Genomic DNA, 16206 nt, shown 5'->3' with positions numbered 1-16206 from the left:
TTTTGCCAGGCATTCATTGTGGAACAAAAGTGATTTTCTCGGCGAGTTAAGCATATTGAGTAATTTGCCGATGCTTTTCAGAACGGCTTCCATTGAAATTTACTATTTTTTTGCCAGTCATTCATTGTGGAACAAAAGTGCTTTTCTCGGCGAGTTAAGGACTTTGAGTAATTTGCCGATTGGTTTCAGAACGGCTTGCATTGAAATTTACTATTTTTTGCCAGACATTCATTGTGGAACAAAAGTGATTTTCTCGGCGCGTTAAGTATTTTGAGTAATTTGCCGATTAGTTTCAGAACGGCTTGCATTGAAATTAACCAATTTTTGCCAGGCATTCATTGTGGGAAAAAAGTGATTTTCTCGGCGAGTCAAGCATTTTGAGTAATTTGCTGATGGGTTTCAGAATGGCTTGCATTGAAATTTACTATTTTTTGCCATACATTCATTGTGGAACAAAAGTGATTTTCTCTGGGAGTTAAGCATTTTGAGTAATTTGCCGATTGGTTTCAGAACCGCTTGCATTGAAATTTACAATTTTTTGCCAGCCTCTCATTGTGGTAAAAAAGTGATTTTCTCTGCGCGTTAAGCATTTTGCGTAATTTGCCGATTGGTTTCAGAATGGCTTGCATTGAAATTTACTATTTTTTGCCAGACATTCATTGTGGACCAAAGTGATTTTCTCGGCGAGTGAAGCATTTTGAGTAATTTGCCGATTGGTTTCAGAACGGCTTGCATTGAAATTTACTATTTTTTGCCAGGCATTCATTGTGGAACAAAAGTGATTTTCTCGGCGAGTTAAACATTTTGAGTAATTTACCGATTTGTTTCAGAACGGCTTGCATTGAAATTTACTATTTTTTGCCGGACATTCATTGTGGAACAAAAGTGAGTTTCTCGGCGAGTTAAGCATTTTCAGTAATTTGCCGATTGGTTTCAGAACGGCTTGCATCACAATTAACTATTTTTTGCCAGGCATTCATTGTGGAACAAAAGTGATTTTCTCGGCGAGTTAAGCATATTGAGTAATTTGCCGATGCTTTTCAGAACGGCTTCCATTGAAATTTACTATTTTTTTGCCAGTCATTCATTGTGGAACAAAAGTGCTTTTCTCGGCGAGTTAAGGACTTTGAGTAATTTGCCGATTGGTTTCAGAACGGCTTGCATTGAAATTTACTATTTTTTGCCAGACATTCATTGTGGAACAAAAGTGATTTTCTCGGCGCGTTAAGTATTTTGAGTAATTTGCCGATTAGTTTCAGAACGGCTTGCATTGAAATTAACCAATTTTTGCCAGGCATTCAATGTGGGACAAAAGTGATTTTCTCGTGGAGTTAAGCAGTTTGAGTCATTTGCCGATTGCTTTCAGAACGGCTTGCATTGAAATTTACTATTTTTTGCCAGACATTCATTGTGGAAGAAAAGTGATTATCTCGGCGAGTTAAGCATTTTGAGTAATTTGCCGATTGATTTCAGAACGGCTTGCATCAAAATTTACTATTTTTTGCCAGGCATTCATTGTGGGAAAAAAGTGATTTTCTCGGCGCGTTAAGCATTTTGAGTAATTTGCCGATTGGTTTCAGAATGGCTTGCATTGAAATTTACTATTTTTTGCCAGACATTCATTGTGAAACAAAAGTGATTTTCTCGGCGAGTTAAGCATTTTGAGTAATTTGCCGATTGGTTTCAGAACGGCTTGCATTGAAATTTACAATTTTTTGCCAGACATTCATTGTGGAACAAAAGTGATTTTCTCGGCGAGTTAAGCATTTTGAGTAATTTGCCGATTTGTTTCAGAACGGCTTGCATCACAATTAACTATTTTTTGCCTGGCATTCAGTGTGAAACAAAAGTGATTTTCTCGGCGAGTTAAGCATTTTGAGTAATTTACCGATTGGTTTTAGAACGGCTTGCATTGAAATTTACTATTTTTTGCCAGGCATTGATTGTGGAACAAAAGTGATTTTCTCGGCGAGTTAAGCATTTTGAGTAATTTGCCGATTGCTTTCAGAACGGCTTGCATTGAAATTTACTATTTTTTGCCAGACATTCATTGTGGAACAAAAGTGATTTTCTCGGCGAGTTAAGCATTTTGAGTAATTTGCCGATTGGTTTCAGAACGGCTTGCATTGAACTTTACTATTTTTTGCCAACCATTCATTGTGGGAAAAAAGTGATTTTCTCGGCGATTGAAGCATTTTGAGTAATAAGCCGATTGGTTTCAGAACGGCTTGCATCACAATTAACTATTTTTTGCCAGGCATTCATTGTGGAACAAAAGTGATTTTCTCTGCGCGTTAAGCATTTTGAGTAATTTGCCGATTGGTTTCAGAACGGCTTGCATCAAAATTTACTATTTTTTGCCAGGCATTCATTGTGGGAAAAAAGTGATTTTCTCGGCGCGTTAAGCATTTTGAGTAATTTGCCGATTGGTTTCAGAACGGCTTGGATTGAACTTTACTATTTTATGCCAGACATTCATCGTGGGAAAAAAGTGATTTTCTCGGCGAGTCAAGCATTTTGAGTAATTTGCCGATGGGTTTCAGAATGGCTTGCATTGAAATTTACTATTTTTTGCCATACATTCATTGTGGAACAAAAGTGATTTTCTCTGGGAGTTAAGCATTTTGAGTAATTTGCCGATTGGTTTCAGAACCGCTTGCATTGAAATTTACAATTTTTTTGCCAGCCTCTCATTGTGGGAAAAAAGTGATTTTCTCTGCGCGTTAAGCATTTTGAGTAATTTGCCGATTGGTTTCAGAATGGCTTGCATTGAAATTTACTATTTTTTGCCAGACATTCATTGTGGACCAAAGTGATTTTCTCGGCGAGTGAAGCATTTTGAGTAATTTGCCGATTGGTTTCAGAACGGCTTGCATTGAAATTTACTATTTTTTGCCAGGCATTCATTGTGGAACAAAAGTGATTTTCTCGGCGAGTTAAACATTTTGAGTAATTTACCGATTTGTTTCAGAACGGCTTGCATTGAAATTTACTATTTTTTGCCGGACATTCATTGTGGAACAAAAGTGAGTTTCTCGGCGAGTTAAGCATTTTCAGTAATTTGCCGATTGGTTTCAGAACGGCTTGCATCACAATTAACTATTTTTTGCAAGGCATTCATTGTGGAACAAAAGTGATTTTCTCGGCGAGTTAAGCATATTGAGTAATTTGCCGATGCTTTTCAGAACGGCTTCCATTGAAATTTACTATTTTTTTGCCAGTCATTCATTGTGGAACAAAAGTGCTTTTCTCGGCGAGTTAAGAATTTTGAGTAATTTACCGATTGGTTTCAGAACGGCTTGCATTGAACTTTACTATTTTTTGCCAACCATTCATTGTGGGAAAAAAGTGATTTTCTCGGCGATTGAAGCATTTTGAGTAATAAGCCGATTGGTTTCAGAACGGCTTGCATCACAATTAACTATTTTTTGCCAGGCATTCATTGTGGAACAAAAGTGATTTTCTCTGCGCGTTAAGCATTTTGAGTAATTTGCCGATTGGTTTCAGAACGGCTTGCATCAAAATTTACTATTTTTTGCCAGGCATTCATTGTGGGAAAAAAGTGATTTTCTCGGCGCGTTAAGCATTTTGAGTAATTTGCCGATTGGTTTCAGAACGGCTTGCATTGAACTTTACTATTTTATGCCAGACATTCATCGTGGGAAAAAAGTGATTTTCTCGGCGAGTCAAGCATTTTGAGTAATTTGCTGATGGGTTTCAGAATGGCTTGCATTGAAATTTACTATTTTTTGCCATACATTCATTGTGGAACAAAAGTGATTTTCTCTGGGAGTTAAGCATTTTGAGTAATTTGCCGATTGGTTTCAGAACCGCTTGCATTGAAATTTACAATTTTTTGCCAGCCTCTCATTGTGGGAAAAAAGTGATTTTCTCTGCGCGTTAAGCATTTTGCGTAATTTGCCGATTGGTTTCAGAATGGCTTGCATTGAAATTTACTATTTTTTGCCAGACATTCATTGTGGACCAAAGTGATTTTCTCGGCGAGTGAAGCATTTTGAGTAATTTGCCGATTGGTTTCAGAACGGCTTGCATTGAAATTTACTATTTTTTGCCAGGCATTCATTGTGGAACAAAAGTGATTTTCTCGGCGAGTTAAACATTTTGAGTAATTTACCGATTTGTTTCAGAACGGCTTGCATTGAAATTTACTATTTTTTGCCGGACATTCATTGTGGAACAAAAGTGAGTTTCTCGGCGAGTTAAGCATTTTCAGTAATTTGCCGATTGGTTTCAGAACGGCTTGCATCACAATTAACTATTTTTTGCCAGGCATTCATTGTGGAACAAAAGTGATTTTCTCGGCGAGTTAAGCATATTGAGTAATTTGCCGATGCTTTTCAGAACGGCTTCCATTGAAATTTACTATTTTTTTGCCAGTCATTCATTGTGGAACAAAAGTGCTTTTCTCGGCGAGTTAAGGACTTTGAGTAATTTGCCGATTGGTTTCAGAACGGCTTGCATTGAAATTTACTATTTTTTGCCAGACATTCATTGTGGAACAAAAGTGATTTTCTCGGCGCGTTAAGTATTTTGAGTAATTTGCCGATTAGTTTCAGAACGGCTTGCATTGAAATTAACCAATTTTTGCCAGGCATTCATTGTGGGACAAAAGTGATTTTCTCGGGGAGTTAAGCAGTTTGAGTCATTTGCCGATTGCTTTCAGAACGGCTTGCATTGAAATTTACTATTTTTTGCCAGACATTCATTGTGGAAGAAAAGTGATTATCTCGGCGAGTTAAGCATTTTGAGTAATTTGCCGATTGATTTCAGAACGGCTTGCATCAAAATTTACTATTTTTTGCCAGGCATTCATTGTGGGAAAAAAGTGATTTTCTCGGCGCGTTAAGCATTTTGAGTAATTTGCCGATTGGTTTCAGAATGGCTTGCATTGAAATTTACTATTTTTTGCCAGACATTCATTGTGAAACAAAAGTGATTTTCTCGGCGAGTTAAGCATTTTGAGTAATTTGCCGATTGGTTTCAGAACGGCTTGCATTGAAATTTACAATTTTTTGCCAGACATTCATTGTGGAACAAAAGTGATTTTCTCGGCGAGTTAAGCATTTTGAGTAATTTGCCGATTTGTTTCAGAACGGCTTGCATCACAATTAACTATTTTTTGCCTGGCATTCAGTGTGAAACAAAAGTGATTTTCTCGGCGAGTTAAGCATTTTGAGTAATTTACCGATTGGTTTCAGAACGGCTTGCATTGAAATTTACTATTTTTTGCCAGGCATTGATTGTGGAACAAAAGTGATTTTCTCGGCGAGTTAAGCATTTTGAGTAATTTGCCGATTGCTTTCAGAACGGCTTGCATTGAAATTTACTATTTTTTGCCAGACATTCATTGTGGAACAAAAGTGATTTTCTCGGCGAGTTAAGCATTTTGAGTAATTTGCCGATTGGTTTCAGAACGGCTTGCATTGAACTTTACTATTTTTTGCCAACCATTCATTGTGGGAAAAAAGTGATTTTCTCGGCGATTGAAGCATTTTGAGTAATAAGCCGATTGGTTTCAGAACGGCTTGCATCACAATTAACTATTTTTTGCCAGGCATTCATTGTGGAACAAAATTGATTTTCTCGGCGAGTTAAGCAGTTTGAGTCATTTGCCGATTGCTTTCAGAACGGCTTGCATTGAAATTTACTATTTTTTGCCAGACATTCATTGTGGAACAAAATTGATTTTCTCGGCGAGTTAAGCAGTTTGAGTCATTTGCCGATTGCTTTCAGAACGGCTTGCATTGAAGTTTACTATTTTTTGCCAGGCATTCATTGTGGGAAAAAAGTGATTTTCTCGGCGCGTTAAGCATTTTGAGTAATTTGCCGATTGGTTTCAGAACGGCTTGCATTGAACTTTACTATTTTTTGCCAGGCATTCATTGTGGAACAAAAGTGATTTTCTCGGCGAGTTAAGCATATTGAGTAATTTGCCGATGCTTTTCAGAACGGCTTCCATTGAAATTTACTATTTTTTTGCCAGACATTCATTGTGGAACCAAAGTGATTTTCTCGGCGAGTTAAACATTTTGAGTAATTTGCCGATTGGTTTCAGAACGGCTTGCATTGAAATTTACTATTTTTTGCCGGACATTCATTGTGGAACAAAAGTGATTTTCTCGGTGAGTTAAGCATTTTGAGTAATTTGCCGATTGGTTTCAGAACGGCTTGCATTGAAATTTACTGTCTTTTGCCAGACATTCATTGTGGGGGAAAAAAGTGATTTTCTCGCCGAGTTAAGCATTTTGTGTAATTTGCCGATTGGTTTCAGAACGGCTTGCATCACAATTAACTATTTTTTGCCAGGCATTCAGTGTGAAACAAAAGTGATTTTCTCGGCGAGTTAAGCATTTTGAGTAATTTGCCGATTGGTTTCAGAACGGCTTGCATCAAAATTAACTATTTTTTGCCAGGCATTCATTGTGGGAAAAAAGTGATTTTCTCGGCGCGTTAAGCATTTTGAGTAATTTGCCGACTGGTTTCAGAACGGCTTGCATTGAACTTTACTATTTTTTGCCAGGCATTCATTGTGGAACAAAAGTGATTTTCTCGGCGAGTTAAGCATATTGAGTAGTTTGCCGATGCTTTTCAGAACGGCTTCCATTGAAATTTACTATTTTTTGCCGGACATTCATTGTGGAACAAAAGTGATTTTCTCGGTGAGTTAAGCATTTTGAGTAATTTGCCGATTGGTTTCAGAACGGCTTGCATTTAAATTTACTGTTTTTTGCCAGACATTCATTGTGGGTGAAAAAAGTGATTTTCTCGCCGAGTTAAGCATTTTGTGTAATTTGCCGATTGGTTTCAGAACAGCTTGCATCACAATTAACTATTTTTTGCCAGGCATTCAGTGTGAAACAAAAGTGATTTTCTCGGCGAGTTAAGCATTTTCAGTAATTTGCCGATTGGTTTCAGAACGACTTGCATCAAAATTAACTATTTTTTGCCAGGCATTCATTGTGGAACAAAAGTGATCTTCTCGGCGAGTTAAGCATTTTGAGTAATTTACCGATTGGTTTCAGAACGGCTTGCATTGAACTTTACTATTTTTTGCCAGGCATTCATTGTGGGAAAAAAGTGATTTTCTCGGCGATTGAAGCATTTTGAGTAATAAGCCGATTGGTTTCAGAACGGCTTGCATCACAATTAACTATTTTTTGCCAGGCATTCATTGTGGGAAAAAAGTGATTTTCCACGGCGAGTTAAGCATTTTGAGTAATTTGCGGATTGGTTTCAGAACGTCTTGCATTGAAATGAACTATTTTTTGCCAGCCATTCATTGTGGAACCAATGTGATTTTCTCGTCGCGTTGAGCATTTTGAGTAATTTGCCGATTGGTTTCAGAACGGCTTGCATCAAAATTTACTATTTTTTGCCAGGCATTCATTGTGGGACAAAAGTGATTTTCTCGGCGCGTTAAGCATTTTGAGTAATTTGCCGATTGGTTTCAGAACGGCTTGCATCAAAATTAACTATTTTTTGCCAGGCTTTCATTGTGGGAAAAAAGTGATTTTCTCGGCGCGTTAAGCATTTTGAGTAATTTGCCGATTGGTTTCAGAACGGCTTGCATTGAACTTTACTATTTTTTGCCAGGCATTCATTGTGGAACAAAAGTGATTTTCTCGGCGAGTTAAGCATATTGAGTAGTTTGCCGATGCTTTTCAGAACGGCTTCCATTGAAATTTACTATTTTTTGCCGGACATTCATTGTGGAACAAAAGTGATTTTCTCGGTGAGTTAAGCATTTTGAGTAATTTGCCGATTGGTTTCAGAACGGCTTGCATTGAAATTTACTGTTTTTTGCCAGACATTCATTGTGGGTGAAAAAAGTGATTTTCTCGCCGAGTTAAGCATTTTGTGTAATTTGCCGATTGGTTTCAGAACAGCTTGCATCACAATTAACTATTTTTTGCCAGGCATTCATTGTGGAACAAAAGTGATCTTCTCGGCGAGTTAAGCATTTTGAGTAATTTACCGATTGGTTTCAGAACGGCTTGCATTGAACTTTACTATTTTTTGCCAACCATTCATTGTGGGAAAAAAGTGATTTTCTCGGCGATTGAAGCATTTTGAGTAATAAGCCGATTGGTTTCAGAACGGCTTGCATCACAATTAACTATTTTTTGCCAGGCATTCATTGTGGGAAAAAAGTGATTTTCTCGGCGATTGAAGCATTTTGAGTAATAAGCCGATTGGTTTCAGAACGGCTTGCATCACAATTAACTATTTTTTGCCAGGCATTCATTGTGGGAAAAAAGTGATTTTCCACGGCGAGTTAAGCATTTTGAGTAATTTGCGGATTGGTTTCAGAACGTCTTGCATTGAAATGAACTATTTTTTGCCAGCCATTCATTGTGGAACCAATGTGATTTTCTCGTCGCGTTGAGCATTTTGAGTAATTTGCCGATTGGTTTCAGAACGGCTTGCATCAAAATTTACTATTTTTTGCCAGGCATTCATTGTGGGACAAAAGTGATTTTCTCGGCGCGTTAAGCATTTTGAGTAATTTGCCGATTGGTTTCAGAATGGCTTGCATTGAAATTTACTATTTTTTGCCAGACATTCATTGTGAAACAAAAGTGATTTTCTCGGCGAGTTAAGCATTTTGAGTAATTTGCCGATTGGTTTCAGAACGGCTTGCATTGAAATTTACAATTTTTTGCCAGACATTCATTGTGGAACAAAAGTGATTTTCTCGGCGAGTTAAGCATTTTGAGTAATTTGCCGATTTGTTTCAGAACGGCTTGCATCACAATTAACTATTTTTTGCCAGGCATTCAGTGTGAAACAAAAGTGATTTTCTCGGCGAGTTAAGCATCTTGAGTAATTTACCGATTGGTTTCAGAACGGCTTGCATTGAAATTTACTGTTTTTTGCCAGACATTCATTGTGGGTGAAAAAAGTGATTTTCTCGCCGAGTTAAGCATTTTGTGTAATTTGCCGATTGGTTTCAGAACAGCTTGCATCACAATTAACTATTTTTTGCCAGGCATTCAGTGTGAAACAAAAGTGATTTTCTCGGCGAGTTAAGCATTTTCAGTAATTTGCCGATTGGTTTCAGAACGGCTTGCATCAAAATTAACTATTTTTTGCCAGGCATTCATTGTGGAACAAAAGTGATCTTCTCGGCGAGTTAAGCATTTTGAGTAATTTACCGATAGGTTTCAGAACGGCTTGCATTGAACTTTACTATTTTTTGCCAACCATTCATTGTGGGAAAAAAGTGATTTTCTCGGCGATTGAAGCATTTTGAGTAATAAGCCGATTGGTTTCAGAACGGCTTGCATCACAATTAACTATTTTTTGCCAGGCATTCATTGTGGGAAAAAAGTGATTTTCTCGGCGATTGAAGCATTTTGAGTAATAAGCCGATTGGTTTCAGAACGGCTTGCATCACAATTAACTATTTTTTGCCAGGCATTCATTGTGGGAAAAAAGTGATTTTCCACGGCGAGTTAAGCATTTTGAGTAATTTGCGGATTGGTTTCAGAACGTCTTGCATTGAAATGAACTATTTTTTGCCAGCCATTCATTGTGGAACCAATGTGATTTTCTCGTCGCGTTGAGCATTTTGAGTAATTTGCCGATTGGTTTCAGAACGGCTTGCATCAAAATTTACTATTTTTTGCCAGGCATTCATTGTGGGACAAAAGTGATTTTCTCGGCGAGTTAAACATTTTGAGTAATTTACCGATTTGTTTCAGAACGGCTTGCATTGAAATTTACTATTTTTTGCCGGACATTCATTGTGGAACAAAAGTGAGTTTCTCGGCGAGTTAAGCATTTTCAGTAATTTGCCGATTGGTTTCAGAACGGCTTGCATCACAATTAACTATTTTTTGCCAGGCATTCATTGTGGAACAAAAGTGATTTTCTCGGCGAGTTAAGCATATTGAGTAATTTGCCGATGCTTTTCAGAACGGCTTCCATTGAAATTTACTATTTTTTTGCCAGTCATTCATTGTGGAACAAAAGTGCTTTTCTCGGCGAGTTAAGGACTTTGAGTAATTTGCCGATTGGTTTCAGAACGGCTTGCATTGAAATTTACTATTTTTTGCCAGACATTCATTGTGGAACAAAAGTGATTTTCTCGGCGCGTTAAGTATTTTGAGTAATTTGCCGATTAGTTTCAGAACGGCTTGCATTGAAATTAACCAATTTTTGCCAGGCATTCATTGTGGGACAAAAGTGATTTTCTCGGGGAGTTAAGCAGTTTGAGTCATTTGCCGATTGCTTTCAGAACGGCTTGCATTGAAATTTACTATTTTTTGCCAGACATTCATTGTGGAAGAAAAGTGATTATCTCGGCGAGTTAAGCATTTTGAGTAATTTGCCGATTGATTTCAGAACGGCTTGCATCAAAATTTACTATTTTTTGCCAGGCATTCATTGTGGGAAAAAAGTGATTTTCTCGGCGCGTTAAGCATTTTGAGTAATTTGCCGATTGGTTTCAGAATGGCTTGCATTGAAATTTACTATTTTTTGCCAGACATTCATTGTGAAACAAAAGTGATTTTCTCGGCGAGTTAAGCATTTTGAGTAATTTGCCGATTGGTTTCAGAACGGCTTGCATTGAAATTTACAATTTTTTGCCAGACATTCATTGTGGAACAAAAGTGATTTTCTCGGCGAGTTAAGCATTTTGAGTAATTTGCCGATTTGTTTCAGAACGGCTTGCATCACAATTAACTATTTTTTGCCTGGCATTCAGTGTGAAACAAAAGTGATTTTCTCGGCGAGTTAAGCATTTTGAGTAATTTACCGATTGGTTTCAGAACGGCTTGCATTGAAATTTACTATTTTTTGCCAGGCATTGATTGTGGAACAAAAGTGATTTTCTCGGCGAGTTAAGCATTTTGAGTAATTTGCCGATTGGTTTCAGAACGGCTTGCATTGAACTTTACTATTTTTTGCCAACCATTCATTGTGGGAAAAAAGTGATTTTCTCGGCGATTGAAGCATTTTGAGTAATAAGCCGATTGGTTTCAGAACGGCTTGCATCACAATTAACTATTTTTTGCCAGGCATTCATTGTGGGAAAAAAGTGATTTTCCACGGCGAGTTAAGCATTTTGAGTAATTTGCGGATTGGTTTCAGAACGTCTTGCATTGAAATGAACTATTTTTTGCCAGCCATTCATTGTGGAACCAATGTGATTTTCTCGTCGCGTTGAGCATTTTGAGTAATTTGCCGATTGGTTTCAGAACGGCTTGCATCAAAATTTACTATTTTTTGCCAGGCATTCATTGTGGGACAAAAGTGATTTTCTCGGCGCGTTAAGCATTTTGAGTAATTTGCCGATTGGTTTCAGAACGGCTTGCATCAAAATTAACTATTTTTTGCCAGGCTTTCATTGTGGGAAAAAAGTGATTTTCTCGGCGCGTTAAGCATTTTGAGTAATTTGCCGATTGGTTTCAGAACGGCTTGCATTGAACTTTACTATTTTTTGCCAGGCATTCATTGTGGAACAAAAGTGATTTTCTCGGCGAGTTAAGCATATTGAGTAGTTTGCCGATGCTTTTCAGAACGGCTTCCATTGAAATTTACTATTTTTTGCCGGACATTCATTGTGGAACAAAAGTGATTTTCTCGGTGAGTTAAGCATTTTGAGTAATTTGCCGATTGGTTTCAGAACGGCTTGCATTGAAATTTACTGTTTTTTGCCAGACATTCATTGTGGGTGAAAAAAGTGATTTTCTCGCCGAGTTAAGCATTTTGTGTAATTTGCCGATTGGTTTCAGAACAGCTTGCATCACAATTAACTATTTTTTGCCAGGCATTCATTGTGGAACAAAAGTGATCTTCTCGGCGAGTTAAGCATTTTGAGTAATTTACCGATTGGTTTCAGAACGGCTTGCATTGAACTTTACTATTTTTTGCCAACCATTCATTGTGGGAAAAAAGTGATTTTCTCGGCGATTGAAGCATTTTGAGTAATAAGCCGATTGGTTTCAGAACGGCTTGCATCACAATTAACTATTTTTTGCCAGGCATTCATTGTGGGAAAAAAGTGATTTTCTCGGCGATTGAAGCATTTTGAGTAATAAGCCGATTGGTTTCAGAACGGCTTGCATCACAATTAACTATTTTTTGCCAGGCATTCATTGTGGGAAAAAAGTGATTTTCCACGGCGAGTTAAGCATTTTGAGTAATTTGCGGATTGGTTTCAGAACGTCTTGCATTGAAATGAACTATTTTTTGCCAGCCATTCATTGTGAAACAAAAGTGATTTTCTCGGCGAGTTAAGCATTTTGAGTAATTTGCCGATTGGTTTCAGAACGGCTTGCATTGAAATTTACAATTTTTTGCCAGACATTCATTGTGGAACAAAAGTGATTTTCTCGGCGAGTTAAGCATTTTGAGTAATTTGCCGATTTGTTTCAGAACGGCTTGCATCACAATTAACTATTTTTTGCCAGGCATTCAGTGTGAAACAAAAGTGATTTTCTCGGCGAGTTAAGCATCTTGAGTAATTTACCGATTGGTTTCAGAACGGCTTGCATTGAAATTTACTGTTTTTTGCCAGACATTCATTGTGGGTGAAAAAAGTGATTTTCTCGCCGAGTTAAGCATTTTGTGTAATTTGCCGATTGGTTTCAGAACAGCTTGCATCACAATTAACTATTTTTTGCCAGGCATTCAGTGTGAAACAAAAGTGATTTTCTCGGCGAGTTAAGCATTTTCAGTAATTTGCCGATTGGTTTCAGAACGGCTTGCATCAAAATTAACTATTTTTTGCCAGGCATTCATTGTGGAACAAAAGTGATCTTCTCGGCGAGTTAAGCATTTTGAGTAATTTACCGATAGGTTTCAGAACGGCTTGCATTGAACTTTACTATTTTTTGCCAACCATTCATTGTGGGAAAAAAGTGATTTTCTCGGCGATTGAAGCATTTTGAGTAATAAGCCGATTGGTTTCAGAACGGCTTGCATCACAATTAACTATTTTTTGCCAGGCATTCATTGTGGGAAAAAAGTGATTTTCTCGGCGATTGAAGCATTTTGAGTAATAAGCCGATTGGTTTCAGAACGGCTTGCATCACAATTAACTATTTTTTGCCAGGCATTCATTGTGGGAAAAAAGTGATTTTCCACGGCGAGTTAAGCATTTTGAGTAATTTGCGGATTGGTTTCAGAACGTCTTGCATTGAAATGAACTATTTTTTGCCAGCCATTCATTGTGGAACCAATGTGATTTTCTCGTCGCGTTGAGCATTTTGAGTAATTTGCCGATTGGTTTCAGAACGGCTTGCATCAAAATTTACTATTTTTTGCCAGGCATTCATTGTGGGACAAAAGTGATTTTCTCGGCGAGTTAAACATTTTGAGTAATTTACCGATTTGTTTCAGAACGGCTTGCATTGAAATTTACTATTTTTTGCCGGACATTCATTGTGGAACAAAAGTGAGTTTCTCGGCGAGTTAAGCATTTTCAGTAATTTGCCGATTGGTTTCAGAACGGCTTGCATCACAATTAACTATTTTTTGCCAGGCATTCATTGTGGAACAAAAGTGATTTTCTCGGCGAGTTAAGCATATTGAGTAATTTGCCGATGCTTTTCAGAACGGCTTCCATTGAAATTTACTATTTTTTTGCCAGTCATTCATTGTGGAACAAAAGTGCTTTTCTCGGCGAGTTAAGGACTTTGAGTAATTTGCCGATTGGTTTCAGAACGGCTTGCATTGAAATTTACTATTTTTTGCCAGACATTCATTGTGGAACAAAAGTGATTTTCTCGGCGCGTTAAGTATTTTGAGTAATTTGCCGATTAGTTTCAGAACGGCTTGCATTGAAATTAACCAATTTTTGCCAGGCATTCATTGTGGGACAAAAGTGATTTTCTCGGGGAGTTAAGCAGTTTGAGTCATTTGCCGATTGCTTTCAGAACGGCTTGCATTGAAATTTACTATTTTTTGCCAGACATTCATTGTGGAAGAAAAGTGATTATCTCGGCGAGTTAAGCATTTTGAGTAATTTGCCGATTGATTTCAGAACGGCTTGCATCAAAATTTACTATTTTTTGCCAGGCATTCATTGTGGGAAAAAAGTGATTTTCTCGGCGCGTTAAGCATTTTGAGTAATTTGCCGATTGGTTTCAGAATGGCTTGCATTGAAATTTACTATTTTTTGCCAGACATTCATTGTGAAACAAAAGTGATTTTCTCGGCGAGTTAAGCATTTTGAGTAATTTGCCGATTGGTTTCAGAACGGCTTGCATTGAAATTTACAATTTTTTGCCAGACATTCATTGTGGAACAAAAGTGATTTTCTCGGCGAGTTAAGCATTTTGAGTAATTTGCCGATTTGTTTCAGAACGGCTTGCATCACAATTAACTATTTTTTGCCTGGCATTCAGTGTGAAACAAAAGTGATTTTCTCGGCGAGTTAAGCATTTTGAGTAATTTACCGATTGGTTTCAGAACGGCTTGCATTGAAATTTACTATTTTTTGCCAGGCATTGATTGTGGAACAAAAGTGATTTTCTCGGCGAGTTAAGCATTTTGAGTAATTTGCCGATTGGTTTCAGAACGGCTTGCATTGAACTTTACTATTTTTTGCCAACCATTCATTGTGGGAAAAAAGTGATTTTCTCGGCGATTGAAGCATTTTGAGTAATAAGCCGATTGGTTTCAGAACGGCTTGCATCACAATTAACTATTTTTTGCCAGGCATTCATTGTGGGAAAAAAGTGATTTTCCACGGCGAGTTAAGCATTTTGAGTAATTTGCGGATTGGTTTCAGAACGTCTTGCATTGAAATGAACTATTTTTTGCCAGCCATTCATTGTGGAACCAATGTGATTTTCTCGTCGCGTTGAGCATTTTGAGTAATTTGCCGATTGGTTTCAGAACGGCTTGCATCAAAATTTACTATTTTTTGCCAGGCATTCATTGTGGGACAAAAGTGATTTTCTCGGCGCGTTAAGCATTTTGAGTAATTTGCCGATTGGTTTCAGAACGGCTTGCATCAAAATTAACTATTTTTTGCCAGGCTTTCATTGTGGGAAAAAAGTGATTTTCTCGGCGCGTTAAGCATTTTGAGTAATTTGCCGATTGGTTTCAGAACGGCTTGCATTGAACTTTACTATTTTTTGCCAGGCATTCATTGTGGAACAAAAGTGATTTTCTCGGCGAGTTAAGCATATTGAGTAGTTTGCCGATGCTTTTCAGAACGGCTTCCATTGAAATTTACTATTTTTTGCCGGACATTCATTGTGGAACAAAAGTGATTTTCTCGGTGAGTTAAGCATTTTGAGTAATTTGCCGATTGGTTTCAGAACGGCTTGCATTGAAATTTACTGTTTTTTGCCAGACATTCATTGTGGGTGAAAAAAGTGATTTTCTCGCCGAGTTAAGCATTTTGTGTAATTTGCCGATTGGTTTCAGAACAGCTTGCATCACAATTAACTATTTTTTGCCAGGCATTCATTGTGGAACAAAAGTGATCTTCTCGGCGAGTTAAGCATTTTGAGTAATTTACCGATTGGTTTCAGAACGGCTTGCATTGAACTTTACTATTTTTTGCCAACCATTCATTGTGGGAAAAAAGTGATTTTCTCGGCGATTGAAGCATTTTGAGTAATAAGCCGATTGGTTTCAGAACGGCTTGCATCACAATTAACTATTTTTTGCCAGGCATTCATTGTGGGAAAAAAGTGATTTTCTCGGCGATTGAAGCATTTTGAGTAATAAGCCGATTGGTTTCAGAACGGCTTGCATCACAATTAACTATGTTTTGGCCAGGCATTCATTGTGGGAAAAAAGTGATTTTCCACGGCGAGTTAAGCATTTTGAGTAATTTGCGGATTGGTTTCAGAACGTCTTGCATTGAAATGAACTATTTTTTGCCAGCCATTCATTGTGGAACCAATGTGATTTTCTCGTCGCGTTGAGCATTTTGAGTAATTTGCCGATTGGTTTCAGAACGGCTTGCATCAAAATTTACTATTTTTTGCCAGGCATTCATTGTGGGACAAAAGTGATTTTCTCGGCGCGTTAAGCATTTTGAGTAATTTGCCGATTGGTTTCAGAATGGCTTGCATTGAAATTTACTATTTTTTGCCAGACATTCATTGTGAAACAAAAGTGATTTTCTCGGCGAGTTAAGCATTTTGAGTAATTTGCCGATTGGTTTCAGAACGGCTTGCATTGAAATTTACAATTTTTTGCCAGACATTCATTGTG

Source organism: Scyliorhinus torazame, chromosome 5 (genome assembly GCF_047496885.1).
Source record: "Scyliorhinus torazame isolate Kashiwa2021f chromosome 5, sScyTor2.1, whole genome shotgun sequence".
In the NCBI taxonomy this organism is placed as follows: domain Eukaryota; kingdom Metazoa; phylum Chordata; class Chondrichthyes; order Carcharhiniformes; family Scyliorhinidae; genus Scyliorhinus; species Scyliorhinus torazame.
This window is presented reverse-complemented; position numbering follows the sequence as displayed.